Here is an 18,878-nt window from a genome sequence, read left to right on the forward strand (position 1 = left end):
TGGCACGGGCTGGAAGGGCCGAGATGGTCTGTTTCCATGCTGTAATTGTTAAATGTTAAAGGCAGAAGTGCGGAAAATAACCGCCTACTCCCCAAAGTACACTGAAAATTTGAAAAGGCCCGCCAAAATATGTATTGTTCAAATTTAGTCTGAAATGAAATCATTGCTGATCTGGTTGACGACTGAGTGTTTGCATTTCCCTCCGTTGCTGAAACAGGGCACAATTAATGCAAGTATAGTTGTTATTGGAGTGTTTGGGAATTCAATTCTTTAATTTTTTTTTCATCCCGGAACTGAACCGAATAGAACTGAGCCACGGTCGGTCATTGTGTAAACGTTATCAGGTTACAGTGTAGAGAAACTGCTTTTCTCAAACCGTGACCAGCCTCCAATCTGCAATTTTTAAAAGTTGTTCTATGTAAAAACGGTGAAGTCGTTCAGGCCACGTATTGAAATGAGATACCTGTGGCGACCCATTTCCTGGCACATCCGAACCGGCTCACAATTAGCCAGCTTTCCGGCTAAGGGAGATAGCCTACGGGGGTTTGCGAGCACAGCTTTGGAGCCTCTGCGCCTCGGGGGGCAGGTTGAGGGAGGCTTAAAAGTGAGGCTGAGGATTTCGAATAAAGTTTTTTCCTTCGACTGCAGTTACCGACTCCGTGTCGTAATTTTAGCGCTGCATGTAGCACACCGCTACAATTGGTGACCCCGACGGTCCAAACGATTTTTGGACCAGAAATGACTGACGCCGCCTCTGTTCATGCGGTTTCGTTGAAACTGCCGGGTTTCTGGACACAGCGCCCGGACCTATGGTTCCAGCAAGCCGAAGCCCAATTCCACGTTCGCCAGATCACCTCAGAAGACACCCGCTACTACTACGTGGTGAGCTCCCTCGACCAGGACACAGCGGCCCAGGTCGCGGAGTTCGTACAGTCGCCCCCGGCAGACGGCAAGTACACGGAATTCAAAGCCCTGCTCCTCAGGACTTTCGGACTCTCACAGCGTGAGCGGGCTGCCCGTTTACTGCACCTGGACTGCTTGGGCGACAGACCTCCATCGGCTTTAATGAATGAGATGTTGTCTCTGGCCGGAGGACACACACCCTGCCTCATGTTTGAGCAGGCATTCCTGGAGCAGATGCCCGAGGACATACACCTGCTGCTGTCCGACGCGGATTTCAGTGACCCCCGGAAGGTGGCAGCCCGGGCGGACTTGCTGTGGAACGCCAAAAAGGTGAGCGGGGCGTCCATCGCACAGAACACCCAGCCCCGCTCCCGGCAGCAAACCAGTCCAGGCCCAGCCGCAGGGCCCGCTAACCCCCGGCCCAATGAACACTGGTGCTTCTACCACCAGCGGTGGGGCGCAGAAGCCCGCCGTTGTCGCCCGCCCTGCAAGTTCCCGGGAAACGCCAGGGCCAGCCGCCGCTGATGGCTACGGCGGCTGGCCATCGGGATAGCCTCCTGTATGTGTGGGACAGAAGGTCGGGACGCCGGTTTTTGGTTGACACTGGTGCCGAGATCAGCGTTTTACCTCCGACGAGTTACGACACCCGCAGCAGGGCACCGCCCCCCCCCCCCCCCCGAGGGCCGTGAACGGCAGCACAGTAAGGACCTATGGCACCCATCAGGTGCAGCTACAGTTCGGCTCCAGCCAGTTCACGTGGGACTTTACACTGGCCGCCGTAACCCAACCGCTTCTGGGTGCGGATTTTTTGCGGGCTCACAGCCTGCTGGTCGACCTGCCCAGGAAGAGACTGGTCCACGCCGAGACCTTTCAAACGTTCTCCCTGGGTGAAGCCCAGTTGCCAGCCCCTCACCTCGGCTCCATCACGCTGTCCGACAACGACTTCACCAGGGCCCTGGCGGATTTCCCATCTGTTCTGGCACCGCAGTTCACGGCGGCCATGCCCCGACACGGCGTACAGCACCACATCCCGACCCAGGGACCACCCCTCCACGCCCGCGATCGGCGGCTTCCCCCGGACAAGCTCCGACTGGCGAAGGAGGAGTTCCAGAGGATGGAGGAATTGGGGATCATCCGGCGGTCCGACAGCCCATGGGCCTCCCCCCTGCACATGGTGCCCAAAGCGACGGGAGGCTGGAGACCATGTGGCAACTACCACAGACTGAATGAGGCTACAACACCGGACCGCTACCCTGTGCCGAACATTCAGGAATTTGCAGCAAACCTGCACGGCGCACGGATCTTCTCCAAGGTAGACCTCGTCCGAGGGTACCATCAAATCCCGATGCATCCTGACGACGTCCCCAAAACGGCACTCATCACTCCGTTCGGTCTTTTCGAGTTCCTCCGCATGCCGTTCGGTCTGAAGAATGCCGCACAGACGTTCCAGCGGTTAATGGACGCGGTGGGACGGGACCTGGACTTCGCGTTCATCTATTTGGACGACATCCTCATAGCCAGCAGCAGTCGTCAGGAGCATCTGTCCCACCTCCGTCAACTCTGCGCCCGACTGAGTGAGTACGGTATTACAATCAACCCCGCCAAATGCCAGTTCGGACTCGATACCATTGACTTCCTGGGCCACAGGATTACTAAAGACGGGGCAACCCCTCTGCCCGCTAAGGTAGATGCGGTCCGCCACTTCCCCCGACCCACCACGATCAAAGGCCTTCAGGAATTCGTAGGTATGGTCAATTTCTACCACCGCTTCTTCCCTTCAGCTGCCCGGATCATGCGCCCCCTGTTCGCCCTGATGTCGGGTCCGAGCAAGGACATTACCTGGGACGAGGAGTCCGACGCCGCATTCGTTCAAACGAAGGAAGCTTTGGCGAACGCCGCAATGCTAGTACATCCCAGAATGGACACCCCTACCGCCCTCACAGTGGACGCATCTAACACGGCAGTCGGTGGGGTACTGGAGCAACTCATCGCAGGTCGCTGGCAACCCCTGGCATTTTTCAGCAAACACCTGCTGCCACCCGAGCTTAAGTACAGTGCTTTCGACCGGGAACTGTTGGCGCTCTACCTGGCAATCCGGCATTTCAGGTACTTCCTAGAAGGTCGGCCCTTCACCGTGTTCACGGACCACAAACCGCTTACCTTTGCGTTTACGAAAGCATCCGACCCCTGGCCGTCCCGCCAGCAATGCCATCTGTCCTACGTCTCTGAATACATGACGGATGTCCGGCACGTCTCGGGTAAGGACAATGTCGTGGCGGATGCGCTCTCTCGCCCTACCGTTCATGCCCTTTCCCAAGGAATAGACTTTGAGGCACTGGCAGAGGCACAGCAGGCAGATGAGGAGATCCCGAGTTACAGAAACGCAGTCTCCGGTTTGCAGCTCCAGGACCTCCCCGTGGGCCCGGGTGAGAGGACCCTACTCTGTGACGTCGCCACCGGCCAGCCCCGTCCCGTCGTCCCGACAGCCTGGCGGCGCCGTGTTTTTCACTCCATTCATAACTTGGCGCATCCCTCCATCCGGACGACTGTCCGGATGGTTTCCAGCAGGTTCGTTTGGCACGGACTCCGCAAACAGGTCAATGAATGGGCCAAAACGTGCATGCACTGCCAGACGGCCAAGGTGCAGCGGCACACCAAAGCCCCACCGCAGCAGTTCCATCCCGCCCACCGGCGTTTCGACCACATTCATGTGGATATCGTGGGCCCCCTGCCTGTGTCGCGCGGAGCGTGGCACCTCCTGACTATCGTGGACCGGTTCACAAAATGGCCAGAGGCGGTCCCGCTCACCGACACCACCTCCGAATCTTGCGCCCGAGCCCTGATCACCACCTGGATATCTCGCTTTGGTGTACCAGCCCACATTACCTCCGACAGAGGCGCCCAGTTCACCTCCAGCCTGTGGTCAGCTATGGCCAGCCTTTTGGGGACTCAGCTGCACCACACAACTGCCTACCATCCACAGTCGAACGGGCTAGTGGAGCGTTTCCACCGTCACCTGAAGTCGGCCCTCATGGCCCGCCTGCGAAGAGCCAACTGGGCGGACGAGCTTCCCTGGGAACTACTCGGCATCCGCACAGCGCTCAAAGACGACCTGCACGCCTCGTCGGCCGAGTTGGTATACGGCTCGCCCCTGGTCGTCCCCGGGGAGTTCCTACCAGCCTCACGGGGGCAAGAGGAAGATCCCGCAGCAGTCCTGGGCAGACTAAGCGAGAAGCTCGGTAACCTGGCCCCAATACCCACTTCACAGCACGGGCGGAACCCGACCTGCAGAACTGTAAGTTTGTGTTTGTACGAAGGGGCGGGCATCGGCCACCGCTGCACCGGCCCTACGAGGGGCCGTTTATGGTGCTCCGGAACAACGGGTCCACGTTCGTGCTGGACGTTGGGGGGAAAGAGGAGGTTTTCACGGTGGACCACCTCAAACCGGCCCATGTGGACCAGTCTGGTTGAGTTTCCGGCACCTCGGCGCAGGGGCCGACCTCCCAAGCAGGTTCCGGCCCAGACTGTGGACATTGGGGGGTGTATCGCCGGTTCTGGGGGGGAGGTTATGTGGCGACCCATTTCCTGGCACATCCGAACCGGCTCACAATTAGCCAGCTTTCCGGCTAAGGAAGATAGCCTACGGGGGTTTGCGAGCACAGAGCTTTGGAGCCTCTGCGCCACGGGGGGCAGGTTGAGGGAGTCTTAAAAGTGAGGCTGAGGATTTCGAATAAAGTTTTTTCCTTCGACTGCAGTTACCGACTCCGTGTCGTAATTTTAGCGCTGCATGTAGCACACCGCTACATAACCAACTGTAACTAATAAACTGCTGAAACAGCAGCTCTTCGCTCGGCATGAATACCGACAGGGATGTACTGATGAGGATGTGGAGGTAACTATTCCGCTCAGTGCTCTGGGAGCAATGTAAAGCACCAGGACTGTATGGAGAAGAGGAACTGGATATTACAATCGTACTTTAGCTCCTGTAAAAGTCACCAGACATGAAATATGCGCAATTTATTTTCTAAATTTTAGTACAACTCTCAGTGAAATCGTGAGTGGCTCTTAAAAGAGCCGTTGTGTGAGTTGGTGTACTTGGCCACCGCCTTTGTCTCTTCTGACATGACGCGTTTGGCCAGTTTCCCGGGCAGTAGCAGGCGCACGGCGGTCGGGATCTCCCGTGAAACCACTTGTTATAATAGACCAGGCGTGAAGCCTCGTCCCCGATGCGCTCGAAGATATCGTTCATGATGCTCATGGCCTTGGAGCAGATGCCAGTATTGGGGTCAACCTGCTTCATTACCTTGTGGATGTACATGGAGTATCTCACCTTTCTCAGCCTCTTATGTTTTACCTGCCTTGCCCGTTGGTTTGGGCAAAGCCTTCTTGGCGCCATTCTTCGGAGAGGACTTCACTGTCTCAGGCATTTCGTCTGACCGCTTCAGACCCAGAAATAAGCAGAACTGGCCCGGAGCACGAATTAAATAGGCAGCTTACAGAGTAATATGCTAACGAGGGATGGGATGCCGAGGGTTTCCAATGCAGTGAAATCATTTGATTGCATAGCTGTAGGACACGTTCAACCAATCAGAACTATTCCTCCACTGCCCATTGTTCATTTTGGGTATCACATTGAACTGGGAACTGGCGCTGATCTGGTGAGATGCAGGGAAATTCTGCAGGAAGGACTCTAAACTACAAAATGGACCAGAAAACACAGGCACAGCATTCAGCCTTTTCTCCAGTCGTATCTGCTGGAAAAGCAGACAGAATGAGAACACACACGTGACAATATGAGACGTTTATGCAATGTAAGGACTCTAATCCAATGTGAGAGTGCGGGGTTCATTCTCTAACTGTCAGTCTCTGGTACAGTGTGAGTGTGGTGTTCATTCTCTACCTGTCAGTCTCTGGTACAGTGTGAGAGTGTGGGGTTCATTCTCTACCTGTCAGTCTCTGATACAGTGTGAGAGTGTGGGGTTCTTTCTCTACCTGTCAGTCTCTGGTACAGTGTGAGAGTGTGGGGTTCATTCTCTACCTGTCAGTCTCTGGTACAGTGTGAGAGTGTGGGGTTCATTCTCTACCTGTCAGTCTCTGATACAGTGTGAGAGTGTGGGGTTCTTTCTCTACCTGTCGGTCTCTGGTGTAGTTTGAGAGTGTGGGGTTCATTTTTTCCCTGTCAATCTTTGGTACAGTGTGAGAGTGTAGGGTTCATTTTGTGCCTGTCATTCTCTGGTACAGTGTGAGAGAGTGGGGTTCATTCTCTACCTGTCAGTCTCTTGTACCATGTGGGAGTGTGGGGTTCATTCTGTACCTGTCAATCTCTGGTACAGTGTGAGTGCGGGGTTCATTTTGTCCCTGTCAATCTTTGGTACAGTGTGAGAGTGTAGGGTTCATTTTTTCCTTGTTAATCTTTGGTACAGTGTGAGAGTGTAGGATTTATTTTGTGCTTGTCAATCTGTGGTACAGTGAGAGTGTTGGGTTAATTCTGTGCCTGTCAGTCTGTGGTACAATGTGGGAGTGTGGGGTTCATTCTGTACCTGTCAATCTCTGGTACAGTGAGAGTGTGGGGTTCATTCTGTACCTGTCACTCTCTGGTACAGTGTGAGAGTGTGGAGTTCATTTTGTCCCTTTCAATCTTTGGTACAGTGTGAGAGTGTAGGGTTCATTCTGTGCCTGTCAATCTGTGGTACAGTGCGAGAGTGTGGGATTCATTCTCTACCTATCAGTCTCTTGTACCGTGTCAGAGTGCGGGGTTCACTTAGTCCCTGTCAATCTATGGTATAATGTGAGAGTGTGGGGTACTTTCTCTACCTGTCGGTCTCTGGTGTAGTTTGAGAGTGTGGGTTTCATTCTGTACCTGTCTGTCTCTGGTACAGTGTGAGAGTGTGGGGTTCATTTTTTCCTTGTTAATCTTTGGTACAGTGTGAGAGTGTAGGATTTATTTTGTGCCTGTCAATCTGTGGTACAGTGAGAGTGTTGGGTTAATTCTGTGCCTGTCAGTCTGTGGTACAATGTGGGAGTGTGGGGTTCATTCTGTACCTGTCAGTCTCTGGTAATGAGTGAGAGTGTTGGGTTCATTGTGTGCCTGTCAATCTCTGGTACAGTGAGAGTGTTGGGTTCATTCTCTGCCTCTCAGTCTCTGGTACAGTGTGAGAGAGTGGGGTTCATTCTCTGCCTCTCAGTCTCTGGTACAGTTTGAGTGACTGTGGTTCATTCTGAACCTGTCACTCTCTGGTATAATTTGATACTGTGGGGTTCATTCTGTATCTGTCACTCTCTGGTACAATTTGAGAGTGTGAGGTTCATTCTGTATCTGTCAGTCTCTGATACAGTTTGAGAGTGTCGGGATCATTTTGTGCCTGTCAATCTGTGGTACCGTGAGAGTGTGAGGTTTATTCTGTACCTGTCTGTGTCTGGTACAGTATGGGAGTGCAGGGTTCATTCCGTATCTGTCTATCTCTGGGACAGTGTGAGAGTGTGGGGTTCATTTTGTTGCTGACAATCTCTGGTACAATGTGAGAGTGTGGGTTTCATCTGTACCTGTACTTCTCTGGTACAGTGTGAGAGTGTGCGGTTCATTCTGTACCTGTACTTATCTGGTACAGTGTGAGATTGTGGTGTTCATTCTGTACCTGTACCACTCTCGTACAGTGTGAGATTGTGGGGTTCATTCTGTACCTGTCAGTCTGTGGTACATAGTGAGAGTGTGGGGTTCATTCTCTACCTGTCAGTATCTTGGTCCGTGTGGGAGTGTGGGGTTCATTCTGTACCTGTCAGTCGCTGGTACAGTGTGAGATTGTGGGGTTCATTTTGTCCCTGTCAATCTTTGGTACAGTTTGAGAGAGTAGGGTTCATTTTGTGCCTCTCAATCTGTGGTGCAGTGAGAGTGTGGGGTTCATTCTGTACCTGTCACTCTCCGGGACCGTGTGAGTGTGTGGGGTTCATTTTGTCACTGACAATCTCTGGTACAATGTGAGAGCATGGGGTTCATTCTGTACCTGTACTTCTCTGGTACAGTGTGAGAGTGTTGGGTTCATTCTGTATCTGTCAGTCTCTGGTACAGTGAGGGACTGCGAGGTTCATTCTGTACCTGTACCACTCTCGTACAGTGTGAGAGTGTGGGGTTCATTCTCTACCTGTCAGTCTCTGGTACAGTGTGAGAGTGTGGGGTTCATTTTGTCCCTGTCAATCTTTGGTACAGTTTGAGAGAGTAGGGTTCATTTTGTGCCTGTCAATCTGTGTTACAGTGAGAGTGTTGGTTTTATTCTGTGCCTCTCAGTCCCTGGTACAGCGTGAGAGAGTGGGGTTCATTCTGTACCTGTCAATCTCTGGTACAGTGTGAGAGGGTGGGGTTCATTTAGTCCCTGTCAATCTCTGGTACAATGTGAGAATGTGGGTTTCCTTCTGTACCTGTAATTCTCTGGTACTGTGTGAGAGTGTGGGGTTTTTTCTCTACCTGTCAGACTCTGGTACAGTTTGAGAGTGTGTGGTTCATTCTGTACCTGTCACTCTCTGGTACAACGTGAGAGTGTGGGGTTCATACTCTACCTGTCAGTCTCTGGTACAGTGTAAGAGTGTGGGTTTCATTCTGTACCTGTCACTCTCTGGTACAATTTGAGAGTGTGAGGTTCATTCTGTATCTGTCAGTCTCTGATACAGTTTGAGAGTGTAGGGATCATTTTGTGCCTGTCAATCTGTGGTACCGTGAGAGTGTGAGGTTTATTCTGTACCTGTCTGTGTCTGGTACAGTGTGGGAGTGCAGGGTTAATTCTGTATCTGTCAATCTCTGGTACAGTGTGAGAGTGTGGGTTTCATCTGAACCTGTACTTCTCTGGTACAGTGTGAGAGTGTGGGGTTCATTCTGTACCTGTCAGTATCTTGGTCCGTGTGGGAGTGTGGGGTTCATTCTGTACCTGTCAGTAGCTGGTACAGTGTGAGATTGTGGGGTTCATTTTGTCCCTGTCAATCTTTGGTACAGTTTGAGAGAGTAGGGTTCATTTTGTGCCTCTCAATCTGTGATGCAGTGAGAGTGTGGGTTTCATTCTGTACCTGTCACTCTCCGGGACCGTGTGAGTGTGTGGGGTTCATCCTGTACCTGTCACACTCTGGTACAATTTGAGAGTGTGAGGTTCATTCTGTACCTGTCAGTCTGCGGTACAGTGCGAGAGTGTGGGGTTCATTCTGTACCTGTCACTCTTTGGTACAGTGTGAGAGTGTGGGGTTCATTTTCTACCTGTCAGTCTGTGGTACAGTGTGAGAGTGTTTGATTCATTTTCTACTTGTCAGTCTCTTGGTCCATGTCGGAGTGTGGGGTTCATTCTGTACCTGTCAATCTTTGGTACAGTTTGAGAGTGTAGGGTACATTTTGTGCCTCTCAATCTGTGGTACAGTGAGAGTGTTGGGTTCATTGTGTGCCTGTCAATCTCTGGTACAGTGAGAGTGTTGGGTTCATTCTGTGCCTTTCAGTCTCTGATACAGTGTGAGAGTGTGGGGTTCATTCTGTACATGTCACTCTCTGGTACAATTTGAGAGTGTGAGGTTCATTCTGTACCTGTAATTCTCTGGTACAGTGTGAGAGTGTGGGGTTCATTCTCTACCTGTAATTCTCTGGTACAGTGTGAGAGTGTTGGGTTCATTCTGTATCTGTCAGTCTCTGGTACAGTGAGGGACTGCGAGGTTCATTCTGTACCTGTACCACTCTCGTACAGTGTGAGATTGTGGGGTTCATTCTCTACCTGTCAGACTCTGGTACAGTTTGAGTGACTGTGGTTCATCCTGAACCTGTCACTCTCTGGTACAATTTGATACTGTGGGGTTCATTTTGTGCCTGTCAATCTGTGGTACCGTGAGAGTGTGAGGTTTATTCTGTACCTGTCTGTGTCTGGTACAGTGTGGGAGTGCAGGGTTCATTCTGTATCTGTCTATCTCTGGGACAGTGTGAGAGTGTGGGGTTCATTTTGTCGCTGACAATCTCTGGTACAATGTGAGAGCGTGGGTTTCATCTGTACCTGTATTCTCTGGTACAGTGTGAGAGTGTGCGGTTCATTCTGTACCTGTATTTATCTGGTACAGTGTGAGATTGTGGTGTTCATTCTGTACCTGTACCACTCTCGTACAGTGTGAGATTGTGGGGTTCATTCTGTACCTGTCAGTCTGTGGTACATAGTGAGAGTGTGGGGATCATTCTCTACCTGTCAGTATCTTGGTCCGTGTGGGAGTGTGGCGTTCATTCTGTACCTGTCAGTCTCTGGTACAGTGTGAGATTGCGGGGTTCATTTTGTCCCTGTCAATCTTTGGTACAGTTTGAGAGAGTAGGGTTCATTTTGTGCCTCTCAATCTGTGTTACAGTGAGAGTGTTGGTTTCATTCTGTGCCTCTCAGTCCCTGGTACAGCGTGAGAGAGTGGGGTTCATTCTGTACCTGTCAATCTCTGGTACAGTGTGAGAGGGTGGGGTTCATTTAGTTCCTGTCAATCTCTGGTACAATGTGAGAGTGTGGGTTTCCTTCTGTACCTGTAATTCTCTGGTACAGTGTGAGAGTGTGGGGTACATGATGTATCTGTCAGTCTCTGGTACCGTGTGAGAGTGTGGGGTACATTTTGTCCCTGTCAATCGTTGGTACAGATTGAGAGTTTAGGGTTCATTTTGTGCCTCTCAGTCTGTGGTACAGTGAGAGTGTTGGGTTCATTCTGTGCCTGTCAATCTCTGGTACAGTGAGAGTGTTGGGTTCATTCTGTGCCTCTCATTCCCTGGTACAGCATGAGAGAGTGGGGTTCATTCTGTACCTATAAATCTCTGGTACTGTGTGAGAGCATAGGTTCTTTCTCTACCTGTCACTCACTGGTACAATGCGAGAGTGTGGGGTTCATTCTCTACATGTCAGTCTCTGGTACAGTTTGGGAGTAGGTGGTTCATTCTGTACCTGTCACTCTCTGGTACAATTTGAGAGTGTGAGGTTCATTCTCTACCTGTCACTCTCTGGTGCAATTTGAGAGTGTGAGGATCATTCTGTACCTGTCAGTCTCTGATACAGTTTGTGAGTGTGGGATTCATTTTGTGCCTGTCAATCTGTGGTACCGTGAGAGTCTGATGTTTATTCTGTACCTGTCTGTGTCTGGTACAGTGTGGGAGTGCAGGGTTCATTCTGTATCTGTCTATCTCTGGTACAGTGTGAGGGTGTGGGGTTCATTTTGTCCCTGACAATCTCTGGTACAATGTGAGCGTGTGGGATTCATTCTGTACCTGTAATTCTCTGGTACAGTGTGAGAGTGTGGGGTTCATTTTGTCCCTGTCAATCTTTGCTACAGTTTGAGAGTGTAGGGTTCATTTTGTGCCTGTCAATCTCTGTTACTGTGACAGTGTGAGGTTTATTCTGTACATGTCTGTGTCTGGTACAGTGTGGCAGTGCAGGGTTCATTCTGTATCTGTCTATCTCTGGTACAGTGTGAGAGTGTGGGGTTCATTTTGTCCCTGTCAATCTCTGGTATAATGTGAGTGTGTGGGGTTCATTTTATGCCTGACAATCTCTGGTACCATGTGAGAGTGTGGGGTTCATTCTGTAACTGTACTTCTCTGGTACAGTGTGAGAGTGTGGGGTTCATTCTGTACCTGTACTTCTCTGGTACAGTGTGCAAGTGTGGGGTTCATTCTCTACCTGTAATTCTCTGGTACAGTGTGAGAGTGTTGAGTTCATTCTGTACCTGTCAGTCTCTGGTACAGTGTGGGAGTGCGGGGTTCATTCTGTACCTGTACCACTCTCGTACAGTGTGAGATTGTGGGGTTCATTCTGTACCTATCAGCCTGTGGTACAGTGTGAGAGTGTGGGGTTCATTCTCTACCTGTCAGTATCTTGGTCCGTGTGGGAATGTGGGGTTCATGATGTACCTGTCAATCGTTGGTACAGATTGAGAGTTTAGGGTTCATTTTGTGCCTCTCAGTCTGTGGTACAGTGAGAGTGTTGGGTTCATTCTGTGCCTCTCATTCTCTGGTACAGCATGAGAGAGTGGGTTTCATTTTGTTCCTGTAATTCTCTGGTACTGTGTGAGAGCATAGGTTCTTTCTCTACCTGTCACACTCTGGTACAGTTTGAAAGTGTGGGGTTCATTCTGTACCTGTCAGTCTCTGATACAGTGTGAGAGTGTGTGGTTCATTCTGTACCTGTCAGTCTCTGATACAGATTGAGAGTGTGGGGTTCATTTTGTGCCTGTCAGTCTGTGGTACCGTGAGAGTGTGAGGTTTATTATGTACCTGTCTGTGTCTGGTACAGTGTGGGAGTGCAGGGTTCATTCTGTATCTTTCTATCTCTGGTACAGTGCGAGAGTGTGGGGTTCATTTTGTCCCTGACAATCTCTGGTACAATGTGAGAGTGTGGGGTTCATTCTGTACCTGTACTTCTCTGGTGCAGTGTGAGAGTCTGGGGTTCATTCTTTAGCTGTTAGCCTCGGGTACTGTGTGAGAGTATGGGGTTCATTCTGTACCTGTCACTCTCCGGGACAGTGTGAGAGTGTGAGGTTCATTCTGTACCTGTCAGTCTCTGATACAGTTTGAGAGTGTGGGGTTCATTCTGTACCTGTCACTCTCTGGTACAATTTGAGACTGTGAGGTTCATTCTGCACCTGTCACTCTCTGGTACAATTTGAGAGTGTGAGGTTCATTCTGTACCTGTCAGTCTCTGATACAGTTTGAGAGTGTGGGGTTCATTTTGTGCCTGTCAGTCTGTGGTACCATGAGAGAGTGAGGTTTATTCTGTACCTGTCTGTGTCTGCTACAGTGTGGGAGTGCAGGGTTCATTCCGTATCTGTCTATCTCTGGTACAGTGTGAGATTGTGGGGTTCATTCTGTACCTGTCAGTATCTTGGTCCGTGTGGGAGCGTGGGGTTCATTCTCTACCTGTCAGTCGCTGGTACAGTGTGAGATTGTGGGGTTCATTTTGTCCCTGTCAATCTTTGGTACAGTTTGAGAGAGTAGGGTTCATTTTGTGCCTCTCAATCTGTGATGCAGTGAGAGTGTGGGTTTCATTCTGTACCTGTCACTCTCCGGGACCGTGTGAGTGTGTGGGGTTCATTCTGCACCTGTCACTCTCTGGTACAGTGTGAGAGTGTGGGGTTCATTTTCTACCTGTCAGTCGCTGGTACAGAGTGAGAGGGTGGGGTTCATTCTGTACCTGTCAATCTCTGGTACAGTGTGAGAGGGTGGGGTTCATTTAGTTCCTGTCAATCTCTGGTACAATGTGAGAGTGTGGGTTTCCTTCTGTACCTGTAATTCTCTGGTACTGTGTGAGAGCGTGGGTTTTTTCTCTACCTGTCAGACTCTGGTACAGTTTGAGAGTGTGTGGTTCATTCTGTACCTGTCACTCTCTGGTTCAGTTTGAGAGTGTGGGGTTCATTTTGTCCCTGTCAATCGTTGGTACAGATTGAGAGTTTGGGGTTCATTTTGTGCCTCTCAGTCTGTGCTACAGTGAGAGTGTTGGGTTCATTCTGTGCCTCTCATTCTCTGGTACAGCATGAGAGAGTGGGGTTCATTCTGTACCTGTAAATCTCTGGTACTGTGTGAGAGCATAGGTTCTTTCTCTACCTGTCAGTCTCTGGTACAGTTTGAGAGTGTTTGGTTCATTCTGTACCTGTCACTCTCTGGTACTATTTGAGAGTGTGAGGTTCATTCTGTACCTGTCTCTCTCTGGTACAATGTGAGAGTGTGAGGTTCATTCTGTACCTGTCTCTCTCTGGTACAATGTGAGAGTGTGGGGTTCATTCTCTACATGTCAGTCTCTGGTACAGTTTGGGAGTAGGTGGTTCATTCTGTACCTGTCACTCTCTGGTACAATTTGAGAGTGTGAGGTTCATTCTCTACCTGTCACTCTCTGGTGCAATTTGAGAGTGTGAGGATCATTCTGTACCTGTCAGTCTCTGATACAGTTTGTGAGTGTGGGATTCATTTTGTGCCTGTCAATCTGTGGTACCGTGAGAGTCTGAGGTTTATTCTGTACCTGTCTGTGTCTGGTACAGTGTGGGAGTGCAGGGTTCATTCTGTATCTGTCTATCTCTGGTACAGTGTGAGAGTGTGGGGTTCATTTTGTCCCTGACAATCTCTGGTACAATGTGAGCGTGTGGGGTTCATTCTGTACCTGTACTTCTCTGGTACAGTGTGAGAGTGTGGGGTTCATTCTCTACCTGTAATTCTCTGTTACTGTGTGAGAGTGTTGGGTTCATTCTGTACCTGTCAGTCTCTGGTACAGTGTGGGAGTGCAGTGCTCATTCTGTACCTGTACCACTCTCATACAGTGTGAGATTGTGGGGTTCATTCTCTACCTGTCAGTATCTTAGTCCGTGTGGGAATGTGGGGTACATTCTGTACCTGTCAGTCTCTGATACAGTTTGAGAGTGTGGGGTTCATTTTGTGCCTGTCAATCTGTGGTACCATGAGAGAGTGAGGTTTATTCTGTACCTGTCTGTGTCTGGTACAGTGTGGGAGTGCAGGGTTCATTCCGTATCTGTCTATCTCTGGTACAGTGTGAGATTGTGGGGTTTATTCTGTACCTGTCAGTCTGTGGTACATAGTGAGAGTGTGGGGTTCATTCTCTACCTGTCAGTATCTTGGTCTGTGCGGGAGTGTGGGGTTCATTCTCTACCTGTCAGTCGCTGGTACAGTGTGAGATTGTTGGGTTCATTTTGTCCCTGTCAATCTTTGGTACAGTTTGAGAGAGTAGGGTTCATTTTGTGCCTCTCAATCTGTGATGCAGTGAGAGTGTGGGTTTCATTCTGTACCTGTCACTCTCCGGGACCGTGTGAGAGTGTGGGGTTCATTCTGTACCTGTCAGTTGCTTGTACAGAGTGAGAGGGTGGGGTTCATTCTGTACCTGTCACTCTCTGGTACAGTGTGGGAGTGTGGGGTTCATTTTCTACCTGTCAGTCTGTGGTACAGTGTGAGAGTGTTTGGTTCATTCTCTACTTGTCAGTCTCTTGGTCCGTGTCGGAGTGTGGGGTTCATTCTGTACCTGTACTTCTCTGGTACAGTGTGAGAGTGTTGGGTTCATTCTGTACCTGTCACTCTCTCGTACAGTGTCAGATTGTGGGGTTCATTCTCTACCTGTCAGTATCTTGGTCCATGTGGGAGTGTGGGGTTCATTCTCCACCTGTCAGTATCTTGGTCCGTGTGGGAGTGTGGGGTTCATTCTGTACCTGTCAGTCGCTGGTACAGTGTGAGATTGTGGGGTTCATTTTGTCCCTGTCAATCTTTGGTACAGTTTGAGAGAGTAGGGTTCATTTTGTGCCTCACAATCTGTGGTGCAGTGAGAGTGTAGGGTTCATTTTGTGCCTGTCAATCTGTGTTACAGTGAGAGTGTTGGTTTCATTCTGTGCCTCTCAGTCCCTGGTACAGCGTGAGAGAGTGGGGTTCATTCTGTACCTGTCTCTCTCCGGTACAATGTGAGAGTGTGGGGTTCATTCTCTACCTGTCAGACTCTGGTACAGTGTGAGAGTGTTGGGTACATGATGTACCTGTCAGTCTCTGGTACCGTGTGAGAGTGTGGGGTTCATTTTGTCCCTGTCAATCGTTGGTACAGATTGAGAGTTTAGGGTTCATTTTGTGCCTCTCAGTCTGTGGTACAGTGAGAGTGTTGGGTTCATTCTGTGCCTCTCATTCTCTGGTACAGCATGAGAGAGTGGGGTTCATTCTGTACCTGTAAATCTCTGGTACTGTGTGAGAGCATAGGTTCTTTCTCTACCTGTCAGTCTCTGGTACAGTTTGAGAGTGTTTGGTTCATTCTGTACCTGTCACTCTCTGGTACTATTTGAGAGTGTGAGGTTCATTCTGTACCTGTCTCTCTCTGGTACAATGTGAGAGTGTGGGGTTCATTCTCTACATGTCAGTCTCTGGTACAGTTTGGGAGTAGGTGGTTCATTCTCTACCTGTCACTCTCTGGTACAATTTGAGAGTGTGGGGTTCATTTTGTCCCTGTCAATCGTTGGTACAGATTGAGAGTTTGGGGTTCATTTTGTGCCTCTCAGTCTGTGCTACAGTGAGAGTGTTGGGTTTATTATGTACCTGTCTGTGTCTGGTACAGTGTGGGAGTGCAGGGTTCATTCTGTATCTTTCTATCTCTGGTACAGTGCGAGAGTGTGGGGTTCATTTTGTCCCTGACAATCTCTGGTACAATGTGAGAGTGTGGGGTTCATTCTCTACATGTCAGTCTCTGGTACAGTTTGGGAGTAGGTGGTTCATTCTGTACCTGTCACTCTCTGGTACAATGTGAGAGTGTGGGGTTCATTCTCTACCTGTCAGACTCTGGTACAGTGTGAGAGTGTGGGGTACATGATGTACCTGTCAGTCTCTGGTACCGTGTGAGAGTGTGGGGTTCATTTTGTCCCTGTCAATCGTTGGTACAGATTGAGAGTTCAGGGTTCATTTTGTGCCTCTCAGTCTGTGGTACAGTGAGAGTGTTGGGTTCATTCTGTGCCTCTCATTCTCTGGTACAGCATGAGAGAGTGGGGTTCATTCTGTACCTGTAATTCTCTGGTACTGTGTGAGAGCATAGGTTCTTTCTCTACCTGTCACACTCTGGTGCAATTTGAGAGTGTGAGGATCATTCTGTACCTGTCAGTCTCTGATACAGTTTGTGAGTGTGGGATTCATTTTGTGCCTGTCAATCTGTAGTACTGTGAGAGTCTGAGGTTTATTCTGTACCTGTCTGTGTCTGGTACAGTGTGGGAGTGCAGGGTTCATTCTGTATCTGTCTATCTCTGGTACAGTGTGAGAGTGTGGGGTTCATATTGGCCCTGACAATCTCTGGTACAGTGTGAGAGTGTGGGGTTCATTCTCTACCTGTAATTCTCTGTTACTGTGTGAGAGTGTTGGGTTCATTCTGTACCTGTCAGTCTGTGGTACAGTGTGAGAGTGTGGGGTTCATTCTCTACCTGTCAGTATCTTAGTCCATGTGGGAATGTGCGGTACATTCTGTACCTGTCAGTCTCTGCTACAGTGTGAGTGTGTGGGATTCATTTTGTCCCTGTCAATCTTTGGTACAGTTTGAGAGTGTTGGGTTCATTTTGTGCCTCTCAATCTGTGGTGCAGTGAGAGTGTTGGGTTCATTTGGTGCCTCTCAGGCTCTGGTACAGCGTGAGAGAGTGGGGTTTATTCTGTACCTGTCTATCTCTGGTACAGTGTGAGAGTGTGGGGTTCATTTAGTCCCTGTCAATCTCTGGTATAACGTGAGAGTGTGGGGTTCATTTTGTGCCTAAAAAACTCTGGTACAATGTGAGAGTGTAGGGTTCATTCTGTACCTGTAATTCTCTGGTACTGTGTGAGAGCATAGGTTCTTTCTCTTCCAGTCACACTCTGGTACATTTTGAGAGTGTGAGGTTCATTCTCTACCTGTCACTCTCTGGTACAATTTGAGAGTGTGAGGTTCATTCTGTACCTGTCAGTCTCTGATACAGTTTGTGAGTGTGGGATTCATTTTGTGCCTGTCAATCTGTAGTACTGTGAGAGTCTGAGGTTTATTCTGTACCTGTCTGTGTCTGCTACAATGTGGGAGTGCAGGGTTCATTCTGTATCTGTCTATCTCTGGTACAGTGTGAGAGTGTGGGGTTCATATTGGCCCTGACAATCTCTGGTACAATGTGAGTGTGTGGGGTTCATTCTGTGCCTCTCATTCTCTGGTACAGCATGAGAGAGTGGGGTTCATTCTGTACCTGTAAATCTCTGGTACTGTGTGAGAGCATAGGTTCTTTCTCTACCTGTCACTCTCTGGTGCAATTTGAGAGTGTGAGGTTCATTCTCTACCTGTCAGTCTCTGGTGCAATTTGAGAGTGTGAGGATCATTCTGTACCTGTCAGTCTCTGATACAGTTTGTGAGTGTGGGATTCATTTTGTGCCTGTCAATCTGTAGTACTGTGAGAGTCTGAGGTTTATTCTGTACCTGTCTGTGTCTGGTACAGTGTGGGAGTGCAGGGTTCATTCTGTATCTGTCTATCTCTGGTACAGTGTGAGAGTGTGGGGTTCATATTGGCCCTGACAATCTCTGGTACAATGTGAGTGTGTGGGGTTCATTCTGTACCTGTACTTCTCTGGTACAGTGTGAGAGTGTGGGGTTCATTCTCTACCTGTAATTCTCTGTTACTGTGTGAGAGTGTTGGGTTCATTTAGTCCCTGTCAATCTCTGGTATAATGTGAGAGTGTGGGGTTCATTCTGTACCTGTAATTCTCTGGTACTGTGTGAGAGCATAGGTTCTTTCTCTTCCAGTCACACTCTGGTACAGTTTGAGAGTTTGTGGTTCATTCTTTACCTGTCTCTCTCTGGTACAATTTGTGAGTGTGAGGTTCATGCTGTACCTGTCAGTCTCTGATACAGTTTGAGATTGTGAGGTTCATTTTGTGCATGTCAATCTGTGGTACCCTAGGAGTGTGAAGTTTATTCTGTACCTGTCTCTCTCTGGTACAATTTGTGAGTGTGAGGTTCATGCTCTACCTGTCAGTCTCTGGTACAGTGTGGGAGTGCGAGGTTCATTCTCTACCTGTCACTCGCTGGTACAGTGTGAGAGTGTGGGGTTCATTCTCTACCTGTAATTCTCTGGTGCAGTGTGAGAGTGTGGGGTTCATTCTGTACCTGTCACTCTCTGGTTCAATTTGAGAGTGTGAGGTTCATTCTGTACCTGTCAATCTCTGATACAGTTTGAGAGTGTAGGGTTCATTTTGTGCCTGTCAATCTGTGGTACCGTGAGAGTGTGAGGTTTATTCTGTACCTCTCTGTGTCTGGTACAGTGTGAGAGTGTGGGGTTCATTTTGTTCCTGTCAATCTCTGGTATAATGTGAGTGTGTGGGGTTCATTTTGTGCCTGACAATCTCTGGTACAATGTGTAAGTGTGGGGTTCATTCTGTACCTGTACTTGTCTGGTACAGTTTGAGAGTTTGTGGTTCATTCTTTACCTGTCTCTCTCTGGTACAATTTGTGAGTGTGAGGTTCATGCTGTACCTGTCA

This window comes from Hypanus sabinus, assembly GCF_030144855.1.
Source record: "Hypanus sabinus isolate sHypSab1 chromosome 31 unlocalized genomic scaffold, sHypSab1.hap1 SUPER_31_unloc_3, whole genome shotgun sequence".
Taxonomy (NCBI): domain Eukaryota; kingdom Metazoa; phylum Chordata; class Chondrichthyes; order Myliobatiformes; family Dasyatidae; genus Hypanus; species Hypanus sabinus.